The sequence below is a fragment of the Microcaecilia unicolor genome, chromosome 11, assembly GCF_901765095.1.
Source record: "Microcaecilia unicolor chromosome 11, aMicUni1.1, whole genome shotgun sequence".
NCBI lineage: Eukaryota > Metazoa > Chordata > Amphibia > Gymnophiona > Siphonopidae > Microcaecilia > Microcaecilia unicolor.
In genome coordinates this window covers 92,645,492-92,665,343 of record NC_044041.1, presented here as the reverse complement: position 1 = coordinate 92,665,343, position 19,852 = coordinate 92,645,492, and positions in this window count along the sequence as shown.

The following is a 19,852-nucleotide window of genomic DNA, read 5'->3' as shown; positions in this document are numbered from 1 at the left end:
CCTGCAGTTATACAGTTTCTCTACCCTCTTTTCTTCTTTTTATTTAATTGGAGGCCAGGAGGCCACTTGTCTGGAACAGGTTTCCTCTCCATGGTACACGTTGGCTCTTACCCTTCTCAAAGACAGAAGACAATGTGGGGCACAGATCAGTGACATCCCCTTTCCAGTCTGTGGTTGGTAGCAGGTGACGGAAATGCACACAGCCTGCTCTTTCTGTTCCAGTGCCTTCACTTACCTTTTCTTAGAAAAGGGAGGATTTCCAGGACCTTACCTTCATTCTCTCCTCCCACTGGCTTCCTGGTCTGGTGGCTCTCTAGTTTTTGCTGTAACAGTAGTACATTTGTGATATGTTTGGTAGTGCACACCAAGAAGTCTGAAGGGACAACTGAGGCAGGTTGGAGTTAAGAGAAGATTACCGGGTTGCTCCTTGTCATTAGGGATGTATCTATAGAAAGGTAAGCCCTGCTTTTCTTTAGGATGTTAGAAACTCAAGGCAATGAAACTAGGACTGACTCTGCCTGTCTCCATTGCCAAATAATTGTGTAGTCCTCCTTGCCCAGGACTTCCAAAGCCTAGGGTTACCATATGTCCTCTTTTTGGACTTCTTCAGATATGTGCTCCTGGATTTTTAATTTTTAGGGAAATGTCCTCTTTTTCTTTTATGTGCCTATGACCAACACACCTATCCACATAATGAGAGACACCATCTGTGGCCTCTTATTCAATGGGGGTACTGAAAAGAGGGAAAGGCATTGCTGATCTCCTCTCTGTTTCCCTGCTGGTTGAATCTGTCACAGGAATTTTATTTGAGCAGCACAACTTTAAGCATATGTCATGCAAAGATATCCCAGAAGCCAGACAAAGTTGTTGAGGGTATACTATCATCAAATCAAAGGGGTAGCCATGGGGGCCACGGTCGCCCCCTCTGTGGGATGCTTATACATGACCAATTTTGAAAAAAGGTTTGTGTACTTAACCTCATTTATGAAGGTCATATTGTGGAAGCGTTACATAGATGATATCCTGATCATTTGGAATGGATCGGAGAATGAACTGCAGGGTTTTGTGTCATATATAAATGGTGTTTATGTTAACACTAGTAAAAAAAAGGCCCGTTTCTGGAGCAAATAAAACGGGCGCTAGCAAGGTTTTCCTCCCCAACCCCCCCTCCCTACCCACCTCTTCGTCGTTGTGAAGGCACTGACGCCATTGCTCCGCACATTGTCAACGCACGCCACCTTCATCTCCTGAGTCCTTGTTCGTTGTGAAGCCACCGACGCCATTGCTCTGCCCTCGATCTGTGACGCCATTGCTCCACCCTCAACGTCATAACGTTTGACGTGAGGGCGGGGCCTAGAGACAATGATTTTGGTGGCTTTACCACCACGAACCCTTCGAACCTGAAAGAAGTGCCCGAAGGAGAACGTTGAGGGTGAGTTTTATTATATAGGATGAGTTTTACAGCTAAATGGGATGCTTAGTGCATCAACATTTTAGATGTCATCATTAAACTTGACGGAGGGAAACTGTCTACATCTATCTACAGAAAAGACACGGACTGCAATATGGTATTGCACTACTCCAGCTTTCATCCCAGACACCTTCGCGAAAACATTCCAGCCGGTCAGTTCTTACGCTTGAAGCGTCTCTGCTCTCATAAAGAGGACTTTAAAACACAGGCTGGATATATGTATCGCAGATTTTGTCAACGGATAGAGTTGTGCGCAAAGCATACAAGAGGGCTGCAAATGCAGACCACCAATGGCTTCTGCACCCAAGAACTCAGGAAGTGGGAAAATCTTTAGTATGTGTGCTTCCTTTCTCCCGGATGTCTAATAACATTCGACTTCTGATTCACAAATACTGGCACATCCTGAGGATCCATGCACCATTCTCTGAACCGCCCTGTTTTGCATATAGAAGAGGGCGGAATCTAGGTGAACTTCTTTCAAGTCCTCAAAAAAGTTATGATGCTTTTCCTGGACAATTTAAATGCAAGGGAATCAAATCAAGCTCCCACACAGAGATAAGATGTTCTACATGCATAATAGGACTAACTGTGATTCTAAGGGAATGGTTTATTGCATCTGGTGCCCCTGTAAGAAGTTTTACATTGGACAAACCAAGCGCAAAATTAAGACACGAATAGGTGAACACATCAGTAACATTCGTACTGGTAAGGTGGAAGCACCGTTATCTGCACACTGGCAGGAATGCCATCATGATATTTCAGATGTGAGATAGTGAGGGGCAGAATCGAACGCAAACGCCTATCTCCATGGGCGTTTATCTCCGAGAACGGGGCCGTGAAGGGGCGGGCCGAACCATATTTTCAAAAAAATGGACGTTTTTGAGCTGGGCTTTTGTTTTTTTTAGCGATAATGGAAACTAAAAACGCCCAGCTCAAAAACGTCCTAATCCGAGCCATTTGGTCATGGGAGGGGCCACGATTCATAGTACACTGGCCCCCCTGATATGCCAGGACACCAACTGGGCACTCTAGGTCAGTGCGGTGGACTTCAGAAAAAGCTCCCACATGCATAGCTCCCTTACCACGGGTGCTGAGCTCCTAACCCCCCTCCCCCAAAACCCACTACCCACAAATGTACAACACTACCATAGCTCTTAGGGGTGAAGGGGGCACCTACATGTGGGTACGATTTGGGTCGAAATATAGGCGTTTTTCTTTTTCGATTATAAGCTGGATACTGTCCTCCTACAGATCACATTAATGAGAGGGGGTTCCTTGAGTGATGTTCTTATCCAAAAGGAACAACGTCTCATTTTTTCCTGGGACACTGTTCAGCCCCGTGGGTTGAACAGGGAGGTGTAGTGGTTGTAAGATTGTATGCAAGTGCATCGCTTTGAATTTGGGACCTTATGCGCAGCGTTTTGTGAGTGGATCGAGGATGGTTTGGTCTGAAGATCTGAGCCTGGCTTGTCCAGACAAGATGGGTGGTTTTCTGACGTGTGACTAATAATTAATGAGGGGCGGATTCTGTATGACTATTTAAAGTGCGTGACGCTAGTGATGTCACTTGCTCCGTGCAGATGATGGGGGGGTGGAACCCTGACTTGGACCCATGCGAGAGTTGTGGCTGCGCGAGCGTTTTCAATCAATTTTTGGTTTGGTTGGTAAGTTACATAAGTAATGCCACACTGGGAAAAGACCAAGGGTCCATCGAGCCCAGCATCCTGGCCACGACAGCGGCCAATCCAGGCCAAGGACACCTGGCGAGCTTCCCAAACAAACAAACAAACATTCTATACATGTTATTCCTGGAATTGTGGATTTTTCCCAGGTCCATTTAGTAGTGGTTTATGGATTTGTCCTTTAGGAAACCGTATAACCCCTTTTTAAACTCTGCCAAGCTAACCGCCTTCACCACATTCTCCGGCAACAAATTCCAGAGTTTAATTATGCATTGGGTGAAGAAAGATTTTCTCCAATTTGTTTTAAATTTACTACACTGTAGTTTCATCGCATGCCCCCTAGTCCTAGTATTTTTGAAAAGCGTGAACAGATGCTTCACATCCACCTGTTCCACTCCACTCATTATTTTATATACCTCTATCATGTCTCCCTTCAGCCGTCTCTTAAGTTATTTATTACATGGCTATCAAGGAGTTTATGACTGTATATGTACAATTTTCTGTCTGAATGATAGGTATGTGGGTATTTTCCATGTTTATTTAGATTCCCCTTTCTGATGACGCGATGCAAAACTCGGCCAGAGTAAAAGGGAAATGAAATTTTGAAGCTGTGCACATGGTGTTGGGAGAAAGGAGTATACGATAAGTCTGAAACTAAGGACAACCTATCCTCAAGAGAAGTAGAACTTTTATGAATTTTCCTAATTATTTTAATGTATGTTGTGAAGAATTGTGCATGTTTGTACTAGAGGATATGAGTATACGTGTATCACTATATACAGGGAACTACATATTGACAACGGGCAGGTGTCTCTGTCGATTTGTGAACTAAGCATTGTTCTGCAAATCTCCCTATGTCTGTGTATGATAACATCTCTGTACTCTTATGTAGGATATGGGTATGCAATAAGTTGTACATATGTTGATTCAAAATATTCTTGTAAGCAGTGTACATCAACATAAAATCTGTGTATGCATACATGTACATAGTGCCTGGGATAAATAGCTAGTATTTCCCTTGAAAGAGTTAAACTGAGCTATATTGTATGTACATACATTTTCTAAGGAGGCGGAACACTTAATGTGCTATGATGGTTCCACCTGTGCTACTGCCACATATTCCTTTGGGGATATAATGGTTGGAATAGGTAAGGACTGAGCACATTAATAGTACTCCTATGAATAGTCAATTTATGAGCATTATTGAGGCTTTTGTATATAAGCAGTACTCTGAGCATAGTTCTGGATTTAAGTTTGACTCGGGGAGTTACTGGAGTTGCTTCCAGTTTTATACTGTTTTATTAAATTTTAACTGCCAGACCCTCGGCCATTCTTCTAACGTTCGGAGATCCCTTCTCATCGTTTCTACTCCCTCCAGGGTATCCACTCTATTGGCTATTTTTGTGTCATCCGCAAAAAGGCACACCTTTCCTTCCAACCCTTCAGCAATATCTCCCACAAATATGTTAAACAGAATAGGCCCCAGCACTGACCCCTGAGGAACTCCACTGCTCACCTTCCTTTCCTCCGAGCGGATTCCATTTACCACCACCCTCTGCCACCTGTTGGTCAACCAGTTTCTTATCCAGTTCACCACTTTCGGTCCTAAGTTCAACCCTTTTAGCTTATTCATGAGTCTTTTGTGGGGGACCATATCAAAGGCTTTGCTGAAGTCCAAGCAGATTACATCTAGCGCATGTCCCTCATCCAGTTCTTTGGTGACCCAGTCAAAAAAGTCAATGATTCATTTGGCAGGATTTTCCTTTGGTAAAGCCATGTTGCCTCGGGTCCTGTAACCCGTCGGTTTCTAGAAGGTTAACTATCCTTTCTTTCAGCAGCGACTCCATTATTTTTCCTACCACCGACGTGAGACTTACCAGTCTGTAGTTTACCACTTCTTCCCTGTCTCCACTTTTGTGAAGAGGGACCACATCTGCTGGTCTCCAATCTCATGGAACCTCTCCCATCTCTAAAGATCTATTAAATAAATCTTTGAGGTCCGCCAGGACCTCTCTGAGCTCCTTCAGTATCCTGGGATGTATCCCATCCAGCCCCATAGCTTTGTTCACCTTCAGATTCTCCAGCTATTTATAAACTCTTTCTTTGGAGGTCTCAAATGATAGAACTGCTGAGGCTGGAGAGACGCGGAGTGCAGGATCTGGACTCCAAAGAGGGTCAGGCGCTCCAAAAAACATGGGCAAACTTTTGGGACACACTGCAACCACTAGCACGCAGTAGACTCTTGAATTGACAGTGTCACAGGAACGGAGGATAGGCTGTTGAGTGTTATCTTGTGTTGCGGGAGGGGAAAGGGGGGGGTAAAGTGGGGGGGGATGCTTTCTTGGGGGGGAGGGGGGGAAAGGGAGGGAGGGGGGAACGGGAGGGGGAAGAAAGGGGGGGGGGGTTGGGAGAAAATTGTACATTGTTTCTAGTCGGACTTAATGGACCAGTGGAGATGTTTTGTATGTGGATAATGTCTGGCAAAGTTTTGTTATGGCTTGATAATAAAAAAGATTTAAACATAAACTCTTTCTTTTGTAAACGGCACAGTATCCACTCCATTCCCAGACGTTGCCTCGACAGCCAACCGTCCTTCTCCAGGATTTTTCTCCATGAACACCGAAGAGAAATAATTGTTTAGCACATTCTCTTCATCTTCATCACTTTATCTTCAGCATGAAGGCTTCAGGGTCTCCACAATGAATATGCATGAGGGATAAAGTTGCACACATTAGAAACTCATTACAAATAGATTTATCTGATGAATTTTCATTGTGGAGATCCTGAAGACTTGGCTGGCTGTGGTGTCCCCAGGGCAGGTTTGGGAATTCCTGTGGTGATAAAAACATTTCTTGAGACCTATTCTAATCTAATCTACTACTACTACTACAAATCATTTCTATAGCGCTACCAGTCGTACGCAGCGCTTCACAATTGAACATGAAGAGACAGTCCCTGCTCAAAAGAGCTTACAATCTAATCCAATATTTATATTCCGCCTTATTTCAACAAAGATTCAAAGTGGATTACAACTAAAAAGTTAACACAATTCTGTTAAGAAATGCATCAATAATTCAAAATGATAATTGTTGCAACTATAAAGTTATTACCATAACATATACATCAGGTATCATACAATTTAGAAAATAGATATGTTTACAAAGCCTTATGAAAAGTATTAACAGAAGATATGAGACAATTACACCCCGTCTGGTCACTTACCTTATCAACATTCAAATAACTAGCACTGAAAAGCATACTTAGCTTAAGGACCAGTCAGATAACAGAGTGGTTTAAAACAGGCCACAGTTTCATTTATTGGTGAGGAACCATTAGTTTAAACCCGAGAAGTATTAAAAATTTTATTTAGATTAACAAAGAAAAGAGGGCTACTGCCAGAAACAGCAAGTAGTCCTGTAGGGCTAAAACCCTGCATAAGGCACTACAGTTCAGCACTGGCCTGCAACATGAACCTGACTTTTACAGACCTGACCATTTTCAGACTTAATGCAGAGGCTTGGTACTGTGTAAAGGCCTCAAGGGGCATAAGGAGCCATCCAGTCTGATAAAGGCAAAACAACTTGAACAATAACAACTTTTTGTTGTTATCTTGTTATCAGCCTGGATGTCAACTATAGGAATTTCGGGTCATCATGTTCCAGACCACCTGGCACTAAGAAAGATATAAAGACGGGAGTCACGTGATGCCTGCTACTTGAGAAGACACGGGAGGACGAGGCTCCGCGCCTACCCACCCCAAACTTGCTATATTACAGGTTAAAACCTAACGACGAATACCACAAAAACTACCCAAGCAGCGAGAAAGCGCGGGTGAAAGCTGAGGAAGCGCCAAGGGCGGAATGCCCCCGAAATCACATAAAAAAACGACGACCTCTGAGAAACACGAGCCAGGCAAGATGGCGGAACATCGAACAGCACAGAGCATGCCTGCCGCGGTGGGTGCGGACTGGGCGCAGGAAATCTCCCGCTCGGTGTCCGCTGCTCTGGAAGATAAACTGAATAAATTGCAGTCGGCGGTGGACGAAATCAATGAAAAATTCGACTCCCATGCAGCACGACTTACCGCCGTGGAGAGCAGGCTGTCCGCAAGGGAGGAAGAAGCCCAACACGCTGCCACGCGGTTGGAGATGCTCCAAAAAGAACTGGAAGAAATGAAAGAGAGAGTCGAGGAGCAGGAAAATCGCTCCCGACGAAACAACCTGCGGGTGACCGGACTGCCAGAAACGGTGCTCGACAAAGACTTATATGATTTCTTCTCCAAATGGCTGCCTGAACACCTGGGCCTGGAAGAGAACCAGAGCCAATATGCATGCGACAGAGCCCATCGGATTGGGAATCGGGGAGACAACAACTCCAGACCCCGCATAGCGATTGCGCACTTCGTGAATTGGCAGGCAAAGGAAAAGATATTGAAGGCTTCGAGAGGCAAGGAGGGATTACAGTATGAGGGCCGCCGCTTATTATTATTTAATGATTATTCGACGCGAGTGGCGCTACTAAGGAAAGCCATGGCACCTACCTGCACTGCACTCTACAAGAAGGGGGTGCGATTTGCCCTGATATACCCAGCCAAGTTGAAAATATGGACTGATGGAAAGACTATTATTCTTAATGATGCAGATACGGCAAAAGAATATATGAGCAAACTTAATCAGCTGGAAGCATCGAGGCCTAAAGACCCAGAGTAAAATGGCCAGGAGGATATGAAAAGATAAAAGCGCTACTTGCTTGGTGTTGTTTTACGTTAAAGGATATGAACTTAATGTACTCCAGTGTCACTGCCAAGAAAGGCAAGAGTTGGTTTTGAGCGCCTCTCCCTTCCTCAGCAAGATTGGAAGATCTGGCGGTGGGGAGGAAAACCGCGATGAGCACGTGCAACATGTTACAGGGAGAGGTGAAAACACTATAGATAATACATAAACTGTAAAGCCTTTCTCGGTTAAGTTGGTTGGACATAGTTTTAAAACTGGAGAAGGGCAGCCGTAATGCCTTTAAGACACTGTGGACTGTCGGGAACATACCTGTAGTGGGCAATGGGTAAATATTTGTTACAACATAGTTACTAGAGGGGTGGGGGAGGGGGGCTTCGGATATCCTCGGGTTGGACTGAGTAGGTGAAGGATGTGGGGGAAGAACATGGTAAGAGGGAGGGAGGGACGAAGGGGGGGGGGGAACGGGAGGGGGGGGTGTGAGTGTGTGAATGAGAACGAATTAGAAGGGGGAGGGGAAGGGAAGGAAAGGATAAGAATTGAAAGAAGGGCCTCGGCAGATGAGGATGCATGGAAAATGGGAGATCAGGGATTTGAAGGGATTCAGGTGAATAATGGGAAGAAGCAGAAGAAATATGGGAAATATAATTGGACTGATAATACGATTAAAACCCTGCAGGTCGGGCTGGGAGACTGGCAGGGTACAACACACAATGAGCTGGGTTATTACGCACACCTATTGTTAGTATGGGAAGTTTGAAAATTATTACGCTTAATGTGGATGGCCTACACTCACCCATTAAGAGAAATAAAATTCTCTCATGGTTGAAGAGAGAAAAAGCTGATATTGCATATCTACAGGAAACCCATCTCACGGCTTCAGAACACCAAAAGCTGAAACGGGGATGGGTTGGAGAGATTGGGTACTCAGCATATAACTCCAGACAGAGAGGAGTAGCAATTCTAATTCATAAACAAATCCCATTTCATTGCCATAAAGTGATTCAAGATAAAGAGGGTAGATATGTGTTAGTTATGGGTGAATTATGGGGACAGCAAATTCTTCTTTGTAACATATATGGACCCAATGTATACTCCCATAGGTTCTTCTCTGATCTTGTGGCTAGAGTGATTCCTTACTCCAACTATCAGGTTATAATAGGAGGGGATTTTAACATAGTAGCGGACCCCACTAATGACTGTAAACCCAAGAAAACGAGGGTGCGAAGCTGGGAAGACAGGGGAATACCCTTCGTGATGTCTCAGTTGGGGTTGGTAGATATTTGGCGACTCCTACACCCCCAGGATGGGGAATATACATTTTATTCACACCCACATAAGATATATTCGAGACTAGACTACTTACTGGTGGCGCCCTCTTTGGTCCCAAAAATTGTAAAAGCAGATATAGTGGATAGTGCACTTAGTGATCACTCGGCAGTTTCGGTGGCGGTTTCCTTTGCGGCGGAGCCGGGCGAGAGGGTGTGGCGGCTTCCCCCCTACCTTTACCAGGATAAAGAGTTTAGAGAATTTCTGCGTCTTAAATGGTTAGAATATCAGACACATAATAACACGCCAGAAGTTAGTGCTAGTACATACTGGGAGGCATCTAAAGCAGTCATGAGGGGGTATATCATTGCATATATGGCGGGTAAGAAGAAGCAAAGAGAGGCAGACTTGCTGCGGCTCTCGCAGGAATACCATCATATAAGGAGGGCACATATGCAGACTATAAATGATACACACAAGGTGCAACTGACCCAACTCAAAAAACAAATCGATGATATATTGCATGCGAGAGCAGAGAGGGATATATACTATCAGCGGTTTAAATTGTTTAAATGGGGTAGCAAAGCGGGAAGGCTGTTAGCAAACCTAGTGAGGCCTCCACGTAAAAAGCAATTAATCTTTTCCATAAAGAACGCTAGAGGAGAGGTATTTACCACTGAGGCCCAAATTATGCAACAATTTGTTCAATATTATAGCTCTCTATACAAGGAACGGGAATACAATCCTGTGCAATCGGCGGCTTTTTTTCAAGGGCTGCGGTTGCCAAAACTGGCAGGAGAACAACTGGATCTTTTAAATGGGCCCGTAACAGAGAAAGAAATCCGGTCCAGTATAAAAGCGTTGAAACTTACAAAGGCGCCAGGGCCAGATGGGTTTGGCCCTGAATACTATCGAATATTGAGTGACCTGGTAGCACCACCATTACAAATATGGTTTAACGGCATTGTGGGAGAGGGCCTGACCATACAACATAATGAAGCACATGTGGTGCTGTTGCCAAAACCCGGTAAAGACGTGGAACAAGTGGGCTCATACCGACCAATATCCTTGTTAAACCAAGATATTAAGATTTTAGCGGCTGTCTTGGCTAGGCGTTTGAATCAAGTGCTACCCGAACTCATCCATGAGGATCAAGTGGGCTTTGTGCCGGGTCGTCATGGCTCCATGAATATAATGCGAGCTTTGATGGCCATTCACAAATTCCGTGGAGAGGGGGGACTAGAAGTTATAGCTGGGCTCGACATGGAGAAGGCCTTTGACAGCATATCTTGGCGATACCTATTTGAGACCCTGGGACATTTTGGGATATCAGGCCCAGTGGTGTCTTGGATTGAGGCTCTCTATAGAAACCCCGTGGCCCGGTTAATGGTAAATGGGAAGCTCACAGAGAGGTTTCCTCTGGGTAGAGGCACCAGACAGGGATGCCCCCTATCCCCAATCCTCTTTTTATTGGCAATTGAACCACTGGCCATAAGAATACGTAGTACAACACAAATACAGGGGATCCAAGTACGAAACAGGGAGCTTAGGCTTAATTTATTTGCTGATGACATTCTTCTATACTTGGCAAATGGCCCCAGAGATTTGCCTAGGGCACTCGAGTTAATTAGAGAATTCGGAGATATATCGGGACTGAGAGTGAACTGTGCCAAGTCAGAGCTGCTCCCGTTGTCGGGAATAGAAGGAGACCCTGGGATGGAGGGATTACCCATAACACCAGTCAAAGGAGCAATGAGATACTTGGGGGTCTTCCTTAGTACCAACGCAAAACTTTTTTATAAGAAAAATGTAATTAATCAGATAGAGAACATTAGGCAACTGTGTGTTAGGTGGAAAGACCTACCACTCTCCTTGATGGGCAGGGTAGCTTTAGTCAAAATGATCCTTCTCCCAAAAATTCTCTACCCTTTACAGGCAGCACCTATATGGGTGTTAAGAAAAGAAGAGCGACTGTTTCGATCAATTCTTAGGAACTTTGTTTGGAGAGGGAAGGGGGCAAGGATAAGCCAGGTTAAACTCTCCCTCAGGAGAGAGAGGGGTGGATTGGGCCTACCAGATCTTCGCATGTATAATGTTGCAGCGCTAATGCGCTTTATTTATGAAGGAATCATAGGCCAGCAGAGATACCTACCAGAACGAGGGATGGAGATCTGGAGTAGACCTTGGTCCTTTATTAATTTAATCCACGGGGGCCCCAGTGGTGACATCAACATTACCGATAGGAGAGAACTTCTGGAACCCATGCGGAGAGCTTGGGGGTGGTGGAGGAAGCGTCAACAGAGAACACCAGAGGTCTCACCCTTCATGAATCTGGTGGGTAATGCAGCATTCCCACCCGGAATGGGTAGAACAGCATTTGACACCTGGAGGGATAATGGATGTAGGATATTGGGCCAATTACTGGAAAGCGACACAGACATTTTTGACACATTTGACCGGGTGAAGGAAAAATGGGAATTGACGAATAAAAACTTGTTACAATACCTCCAGGCCAGACACTACTGGACTACCATAAGATTGAAGCATGGGGAGGCGTGGACGTGGGGCCCACTAGACAAAATCCTTCTCAAAATTCCATATCAGTTAAACAATTTATCGACCTGGTACAGGGTGTTAAATGAACATAGACGGGAAGAGGAAATGAGGATATTGATGGCCAAATGGAACGCAGAACTGGGCACTGCCTACACTGAGCAAACATTTCAGAAGTTGTTCGTGACACTTTATGGCATGGTCAAGGCAGCCGACTTACAGGAGACGCAGTACAAGATATTACATAGGGCACACATTTCCAGGGCGAAAGGGGCAAGGATAGGATTATGGACTGATGCTCGGTGTATTAAATGCCAGGGGGCGGAGGGGACGCTGCTGCACTCTTTTCTGGAATGCCCGGCTCTGGTGCTGTGGAATGAAGCTATACAGCTGCTCAATAAGGTAGTGCAGAAAACATTAGAATGGGATTATGCCACTTTACTGCTTGGAGAACAATCACTCTTAATTGGCCAGGGTTTAACTCAACCATACAGGAGACTGGTGTATGTCTCCCTCCTGCTGGTAAAAAAAACAGTATTGCAATTCTGGGGTGCTGCAGAGGGCGCACTAGGAGTGGTATGGAAAATAAAAATGAAAGAGGTAGGCACACATGAGAAGCAAATTTACTCCAAGGCTAACAAACCAGAGACTCGCAAGTATGCCACGCTGTGGGAAGAATGTTTACAATTACTCACCTGAAACTGGAGGGGATACGGGGAGAAGGAGCATGCAGGGATGAATGGGGGAGGGGGGAGGGAGGGTATGGAAGGTGAGAAGTGGAATGGAATATATGATAGAATGCAAGGTAGGATGACTGGGGGGGATTAAATAATAAACTGCAAGGCAGGCTGTGTCAGAGACTTTTGAAAAGACATAACAGCTGAATGTAAATTTGGAATGATGATTTTGAACTGTATATTGAGCAGAGTTGCTGTATTTTGTACTCACAACTTGTTATTGCGTGAATAAAAATATATTAAAAAAAAAAGAAAGATATAAAGACCCCTTCCTTGAAGGTGTTACCAGTTGGCTGGCATGTCATAACAAAACTCTGTAAGCCACATTGAGCCTGCAAATAGGTGGGAAAATGTGGGATACAAATGCAATAAATAAATAAATAAAATCACTTGGAACCTCGGTAACAGCCCTCAGCTGGCTCCAAGCTCAGCCACCCGATGAAGGCTCGTTAATCTGTGGCATCGCTGCCTGAGACTTCCTGGCTGGGGAGTCCACACGCTGCCTGTGTTCCTGATCCTGACTCATCATCATGTACCGATGTTCCTGATTCAGATCTACCATCATCAGTGCCTGTGTTGCTTCCAGATCCAGTATTCGTGAGTGATGCCATCTGTCAGGTCTGAACTGTTATCTCAGTGCTTATGAGTGTCTGGGATTGTTAGGTATCCTAATTTCAGGATTAGGTGAGTGTGCGTTATTTTGGCCACACCTAGACCCTTTACCATCATTTTGGGTTAGCACAATTTATTGTCTCTGATTACATCTATTACCATTTGCTGTCAATAGTGAGGTACAATAAACAGCTTAACTTTTTATAATAACATCTGAGCCTTGTGTCTTACTCTCAGTATAAGTATAAAGTATATAGCAGTGGTTCCCAAACCTGGTTCTGGAGGCACCCCAGCCAGTCAAGCTTTCAGGATACCCACAGTGAATATTTATGACATAGATTTGCATGCAGTGGAGGCAGTGCATGCAAATCTCTCTCATGAATATTCATTGTGGATATCCTGAAAACCTGACGGACTGAGGTGCCTCCAGGACCAGGTTTGGGAATCACTGCTATATACTTTATACTTATACTGATAGTAAGACACAAGGCTCAGATGTTATTATAAAAAGTAACATAGTAACATAGTAGATGACAGCAGAAAAAGACCTGCATGGTCCATCCAGTCTGCCCAAGACAAACTCATATGTGTATACCTTACCTTGAATTTGTACCTGTCCTTTTCAGGGCACAGACTGTATAAGTCTGCCCAGCAGTATTTCCCGCCTCCCAAAAAGTTAAGCTGTTTATTGCACCTCACTATTGACAGCAAAGTAAAGAAAGTCGACATCATTCTATGACAATTGTCTGTCGCTACTGGGCCAGCAAAGAGAAAGTCATCAAGATAATGAAGTAGGATGGAAAGGGCCGACCTAATGTAGGAATGTGCTAAAACACTCAGAATAAATGCAGGATACCAAACAGATCACTGGCATGAACTTATCCAAATAAAAGAAGTCCCGGAACTGAAAGCCCAAGAGAAGGAAAGAAACTGGGTGCACAGGCAATCACTGAAAGGAAGACAACATCAACTTTGGCCAAGAAGGCTCCCTGACCACATCTACGGACAAGGGCAACTGCCTGGTCAAAGGAAGCATATTGCGCCACGCAATATTCACGCAAGATGTGGTTGCTGACAGAAGCAATAAACGGATAGGACAGATTATGGATAAGGCGAAACTTCCCAGATTATTCCTAGGGAATGACAGCTAGGGGAGAAAGCAACATGACAGGAAAAGGCCAGCTAGAAAAAGGACCTGCAATCCGCCCCAACACAGTCACTTCGGACAATTTACTGAAGACTACCTTCGTCAGTTTTGCAATGGACGATGCATTGTGAACTGTGTTATTGATACAATTCTGTTAAGAAATACATCAGTTATGAGCCCCGCCCATGAGACCCATAACCCTTCTAGTAAGAGAGGGGGTAATCCCAATCACCCCAATCCCATGACCTGTACTTCCATGAATGTGGGGGACCCCTGAGATGAGGACCCCACCCATGGCCCCAAGAACAAGCAGGTGCATAATCCCAATAGATGATGTTCATTTGGGTTTTGATCAGGGAGATCAGGTTGTTGTTTTTTTTCTCTCTCTCTCTCTCTGGATGTTGCTACTGCATTTGATACTGTAGATCATGAATTGTTGTTACATCGATTGCAGTCATTTGGAATTTCTGGGAAAGTGTTGGCTTGGTTTCAATCATTTTCGGATGTTCGTATGTTTCAGGTGGTTCAGTGTTCTACTTCGTCTAGTTGGGTGATGGTGACTGCAGGCGTACCGCAAGACTCGTATTTATCATCACTGTTGTTCAGTTTGTTTTTGCCCCCTTTATGCAGGGTGATGGTGGCTATGGGTGTTTATTATCAACAGTATACTGATGACATACAGTTTTATTTTCCTGCACCTGCAGACATATTTCACGATTTTATTTTTGAGGAATCATATTTTTGGACAGTTCAGGGTTGGTTGCAAGTGAATGGTTTAGCCTTGAATATTGTCAAAACTCAAATTTTGTGGTTATCGCAGTGGGAGGAGGATTTTCCGTATTCTAGTTTCTATCTGGACTTTATGTCAGTGCTGGTTTTGTTAACAATTCGTAGTTTGGGTGTGACATTAGATACTACATTATCATTTAAACTGTATATTGCCTCAGTGATTCATGTGGTATTTTTAGAAATCAAACAAAATAAAACATGGAAAAGAAAATAAGATGATACCTTTTTTATTGGACATAACTTAATACATTTCTTGATTAGCTTTCGAAGGTTGCCCTTCTTCGTCAGATCGGAAATAAGCAAATGTGCTAGCTGACAGTGTATATAAGTGAAAACATTCAAGCATTACTATGACAGTCTGACAGGGTGGGAGGATGGGGGTGGGTCAGAGGTATGCATGGGAACATCAAAGCATATCATTGATATTCTAACATCAAAGCATTGATATGCTTTGATGTTCCCATGCATACCTCCGACCCACCCCCATCCTCCCACCCTGTCAGACTGTCATAGTAATGCTTGAATGTTTTCACTTATATACACTGTCAGCTAGCACATTTGCTTATTTCCAATCTGACGAAGAAGGGCAACCTTCGAAAGCTAATCAAGAAATGTATTAAGTTATGTCCAATAAAAAAGGTATCATCTTATTTTCTTTTCCATGTTTTATTTTGTTTGATTTCTATTGATAACCTTAAGAGTGGACTAACACGGCTACCACACTCCTCTACTTAAGATGTGGTATTTTTTAAATTGCGATTGATAGCTAAGCTAAGCTGAGAACTTTTCTGTCTGAACAAAATTTTCGTACTGTTTTGCCGGCATGTGTTTTGGTACATTTTGATTATTGCAGTGTTCTTTTGTGTGGCTTGCTGTGTTCAACACTGAAAGCCTTACAGATAGCGCAGAATTTCATGGCTCGGTTGTTGACAAGGACAAGTAGGTTTGACCATATTACTCTGCAATTACGGGAGCTGCATTGGTTGCCTGTTGAATGGCATATAGAGTTCAAAGATTTTGGTATTGGTGTTTAAGGTTTTGCACAATGCAGCTCTGGAAGAATTGATGCAAAGATTACATTTGTATTGTCCTTCTCGGTCAATTCAGTCATAGGCTCAAGTATTGTTGGTTATTCCTTCATTTTGACAGGTGCAGTTATAGGCAATCCATTCTTGGACCTTTGCAGTGGTTGCTCCCTGTTTATGGAATGCTCTTCCTCTTTCTTTATGGCAGGTTTCTTCCTATGTTTTGTTTAGAAAGCAATTGAAGGCTTTTTTGTTTTGCAGAGCTTTTGGTGGGTCTGTCCAAGGGTTGGGTTGTTTTTGAGTATGAAGAATGTGTGTTTTGTTGTTATTGTATGACATTATTGGTTTGTTAGTTTTATTGTAACCCACTCAGATGACTGGATGGGTGGGCTATAAATTTTGTTAAATAAATAAAAATAATCATCCCCCTCCCCTTTCTTCTCCTTATGCTTGGGCTGGGTAGAGGGAGATAGCCCAACACCACCCCAAACAGAAACAAGGGGCCTACGAGCACCACGCAGCCCACACATTGAACCAGGCCCCACAGCAAACCCCAGACCGGAAGAAAGGGAAGGCCCTGAATTGTGAGACATGATTGGGAGAGCCCCTACAGGGCTGGCACGAGACTCATGGGTCACTTGCACAGGGGCGGGGTTAAGGGTCTTTTAACTTTTTTCTTTTTTTTTTGTGGGGGTAGCATTGGCAGCAATAACCACATGGGTGACCTCTTTGGAGACACACTTAGAGGCCTGAGCTGTGCCAGAAGCTAAATCAGGAATACAAGAATCTCTTACCTTGTCTGATGACTCTTCAAGTAAGCAGAGCTCAACAGAGTCCTCCACAGCACCGCCTTCCACCATATCCACAAAGGAGTTCAAGCAAGGTAAGCCAGACACCTCTGAGGAGCAGGAAGGAAAATTCCTGAGCCTTGGAAAAGCCCGAATTTAAGAACCCCCCACCCTTACCCCTCCTAGAGAGCCAAGGGAAGGCTCCTATTGGAGGAGATCTTCCTGCGGCGATTCAAAGTTTTACAATCCCGACATAGCAGGTTTGGGCCAGACAATCTTCCCAAGCCTTCGCCTGCACTGAAATGGACCCCTACCCCCTCCGCCCCAATGTGACCCCAGTGAGCAAGACCCACCCGAGGTCCGCCATGACCCCCTGTGCCACATTGGGGTGAGGCTCACCCCCCCCCCCCCATTAAAGGTGGGCTCCATAAGAGCCTGTCACCCTTGATAACATACGATGGAATAGATCTAATCTGTAATTGAACTTTCATAGATTGGATTTATAACAAACTTTCCTCATAGGTGGATAACCTAATTTTAACTGCATACTTAAGCGTATGTTAGAGTTTTTACTCAAAATACACAAGCATTTCTCAAAGTGAGACAGAAGCCATCCCATGTAATGCCATTCATCTTGTCTGTATATCTTGACTAGATTGACCTATCTTGACTTATTTACCGATACTTTTTTACTGTACTTGTCACTCTAATAGTACCCCTATCCTGTCTGTAACCACCTCTCTGGAACTCTGTAAGCCACTTTGAGCCTACTAATAAGTGGGAAAAGGTGGGATACAAATGTAACAAATAAATAAATAAATTGTAAACTGTGCAGAGCTGCCTTTTATGTGTATCCCTAAAGTGCTGTGTATGGCTGGTAGCACTTCTGAAATGTCATGTAAATCACCCTAGCTGAACAGTTTTTAATAATGAGATTACTCCATTGTGTCCCTTGGGCTGGGCATTTTCTGTTCTTTGATGTTCTATTCAGGCTCTAATCCAGGAATGGGCAACCTGTGGCCTGTAGGCCGAATGCAGCCCAAGACACTATGGAAAGTATACACAGAAAACATAATTAATCACAGTTTAAGCAATTTTAAATACTGTATTTCACAACTATTTTCAGACTAGCTACTCTAGCAGTTTGTTTACATCATTTTTAGTTAAAATGTTTACTTACGAGTATTTATTTATCACACAGAAGGTCTATGGAGCTCTGTACATTTCTAGTTCTGACATTACATAATGTTGCTGACATTCATGCAGCCCTCTGTGTATAAAGGTTGCCAGCCCCGGCTTTAACTTCTTGAACAGATGCTCACATTCAGTAAATGCCCTTCCTGGGCGCTGTAATCCTGTTACATTTTTAATTTTAAAAAAGTATCATCATTTGCTAGACATTCATAGCCTTGTATCGATTTGCATCATATTATATACTATATATTGGTGATTTAATAAAGATATTTCAAATAAAACAAAAAGTACCATGAAGTGACAGTTGGTCAACTTAAGAAACAGCTTTGAGTGCAAAGCAATGAGTTCCCATACTGGCAAGATGTTACAATGAATCCAGTGCCTGGTAATTCTGAAGGTTTTTTATGGAGTTTCTGGATCTGTAAAAGTGACTAATCTCTCATACCCTCCCAGTATTTAACACATTTTAATAGAATGCCAGCTGGGAGATAGGTCTCGCCAAACTCCTTCTCTCCTCAATTCAACGCAAGAAAGTAAAAATTCTGTTTCCCAAATCACTACGACTCCTGTTTCTCCACTAAGAACAATTTTGAAGGCTCCAAGTTGGATCAGTTTTGAGGGCTTAGTGTTCCAAGAAATTGTAAGAGGAACACTCATCCCTCCTACAGTGTCAAGGCTGTGTCATGGTTCTGGAAACATTTATCTCTCCGGTATGGAGATGGAGGGATGAGAGAGGCCTAGAGATGGTGAGAGAGAAAGCATTGAGAAAATTGGAAGTAAAGAAAATGCAATCCTGCAGGGAGAAAGGAAAGGTTGAAGAAAAAAAGAGATATACTAGAGAGAAGGGAACATAGAAAGGGGAAACTTGGATGTAGTCAAATGAAGAAAGAGCAAAGGAGAACAGATAATCAGAATTTACCATCTGATGAGGAAAAGAAACCGAGACAACAAAGGCAAAAAAATACCCCCAATGGTTCTTGATATTCAATTTAGAGAGCTGCACAGAAATGGGGAATGTGGGATTCCCGCAGGTATGGAATATGTTCCACAGGACTCCCATGGGGATGGAAGAAGTTGCCATGGGATTACTGCAGGGATAGAAGAAGTTGCCATGGCATTCCTGAGGGAATGTAGTCAAAGTCTATGGTTACTCCAGAATTAAGCTTGGAACCTACGGAGAGAAGCAGATTTACCAGTTGTCAATACAGAATAAAGGATTTATACAGGCCATACAATATGTGGGAAATGCACAATTTGCCAACATGGCTTGGTTCTTAACAAGTCTGTACATCCCATTACAAAAAGAACACATTGGTTAAAACATTCAACAGATTGCACCTCATCTAATGTAATGCCATGTTGGCAAATTGTGCATTTAGCTTAGCGGGGCTTTAAAAAGGTTTGGATGGCATCCTAAAGGAAAAGTCCATAGACCAACCAACGTAATTTACGTGGGATGCAAGGAACAGACTTTAAAGAAGCTTCAGACCGCTCAGAACACGGCAGCTAGGCTTATATTTGGAAAAACGCAATATGAAAGCGCAAAACCCCTCCGCGAAAAACTACACTGGCTCCCAATTAAAGTACATTACCTTCAAAATCTGCACCATAGTTCATAAAATAATCTACGGAGAAGCCCCTGGCTATATGACAGACCTAATCGACTTACCAACTAGAAACACCTCAAAATCAACACGAACATATCTAAATCTGCATTACCCAAGCTGCAAAGGCCTTAAATACAAATCAACTTACGCATCCAGCTTTTCCTACATAAGCACACAACTCTGGAACGCATTACCAAAAGCCTTGAAAACGACGCATAACCACCTAAACTTCCGGAAATCTCTAAAAA